Source organism: Poecilia formosa, unplaced genomic scaffold (genome assembly GCF_000485575.1).
Source record: "Poecilia formosa unplaced genomic scaffold, Poecilia_formosa-5.1.2 Scaffold577, whole genome shotgun sequence".
Lineage (NCBI taxonomy): Eukaryota > Metazoa > Chordata > Actinopteri > Cyprinodontiformes > Poeciliidae > Poecilia > Poecilia formosa.
Window position 1 is genome coordinate 89,078 of NW_006800516.1, and position 1,853 is coordinate 90,930.

Genomic DNA, 1,853 nt, shown 5'->3' on the forward strand with positions numbered 1-1,853 from the left:
TATATATATATAAAATTCAGTATTAATCATTATTTGTGCCATTATTAATATTTATTTATTAGTGTTTGTATAGTTATATAAAATATGTATTGCTATTACTAAATAATTTATTAAATAAATTATGAACGGGTGTGTGCTTTGTAATATGCTCTTCATACATCGATATCAGAATATTCCATTCCTATTCTATTGTTATAGCCACTAAGCATATTTAAATATGATGAACTATGTATTAAAAACATACTTAAAAAATACAATCCCTGTCTAAATCCCTGTTCCAGTCAGCCCCAGTGAGAGTGATTCGGTATGGCGAGGGATTTGAGACATGGACTCGAGTGAATCAAAGGAAGGTTGTCTTTGTTGGAATCGAGAAGTGGGACAGTTCTCCCAAGGGAAGGGAGGTCCCAGAAGAGTACGTGGATGAGGTTGTGCAGAGCGTGCATGAGGCCCTAGGACATGCAGGCGTGCGGTCTACACGTGAGGAACTGGTGGAACAAGACCTTTGGACGTCCCTTCAGACCGTCCGATGCAGCTGCGGGACTGTGAGTATGTGGTCCATACGCAGGGCTCTCAGGGCAGCGGATGGAAGGGTTGTTCATCAAAGAGCACATTACCCAGGGCTTCAGTCTGCATGGATGTAGCAGGCCCCATGGATAACAGAAAAGAGAGGTCAGGAGTACCTCTTGGTGCTGATGGACATGATGTAACAGTGACAGCTGTAGAAGAGTAGGTCTTCCCCTGCAGAAAAAGTCCATTCACGTCACGGAAAGCAGGGAGGCGAAGGCACTTCTCCTTTTGGCCCAGAGAGGGAAAGGGGAAGTTGCAGTTTGCAGTGTCATTGAAAACAGGGCAGAAAGTTTGGATTAAAGCTCAAGATCGGCCTGTGGTCACGGTGATCAAGCTGAAATTCAATGGAATTAATTTTGTGAAGCAAGTACTGGACTGCAAAACAGTACTACTAATGAAGAAAGGGGTCCACAAGGTCAGTGCTCAAGCCAGTTCTTAGCTAAAGCGAACCAGAACATTGCAAGAATCAAGCAACATGCCATCCTGTGTTAGACTTGCCACTATTACAGGATGATTGCCATTCAAAGAACAACTCAAGGCTTTGACTGGGAGGGCCCTGAAGAAATTGGATTACGCTAAAGAAGAACTCCTGTCACAAACGGATGGATTAAACTGGAAAAGGGACTGAAGTCGTGAGGAAGGAGTGGCATCATAGACAACCACCAAAATCATCCTTCAACAAAGCATTGAACACCTGGAAGGGGAAGGGTCAACAGTTTCCTCCCAGGACCTGAACAACTTCTGATGTTCAGCGACGGAAAAGGATTACGATTATGGATATGCGTCATGCTGCTTATGCTTTTTGCTTTGTTCTGCTGAACTTCCATATTTTTTTTTGTGAGGTTTCTGCCTCAGCCCATCAGCTCATCAGCTCATCAACCTGTCCCTAAGGAATTTCCACATCCTGAAGAACCGACAGTTCATCCAGTTGAGGATCAGAGCGACCTGGGTTCTCTTCGACATTCGTCACTTCCTGGGAGACATCAAAACTCCAAGGAGGGGGTGTCAAAGAGCAGTGGAGTTTGAGGATCTGCGTCTTCCCAAGCTGCTGTGGCCTTGGTGACGACTGAGGATCTGCATCTTCACATCCCAGAGGACCATCTTCTCTTTCCAGAGGATGAGGACGCAGACCTGCAAGAGGGTGTTGGGTTCCCAGCATGTGAGAGTTCCGTCCTCGAGGAGGGGGTGTCGAAGAGCAGTGGAGTTTTGAGAATCTGCATCATCACAAGCTGCTGAGTCCTTGGTGACGACTGAGGATCTGCATCTTCACATCCCAGAGGACCATC

General features: G+C 45.5%; 2 long non-coding RNA genes across 2 annotated transcripts in view; one reads left to right on the forward strand and one right to left on the reverse strand.

Moving 5' to 3' along the window:
* The window catches only part of LOC107834295 (uncharacterized), a 21,741-nt gene that overhangs the window by 9,688 nt on the left and 10,200 nt on the right, over positions 1-1,853 (reverse strand). The gene's annotated exons all lie outside the window — the stretch shown is intronic.
* On the forward strand, positions 262-1,233 carry LOC107834293 (uncharacterized). The gene is made up of 2 exons (XR_001660078.1): positions 262-401; positions 645-1,233. It is a non-coding gene; the product is annotated as an uncharacterized LOC107834293 (long non-coding RNA).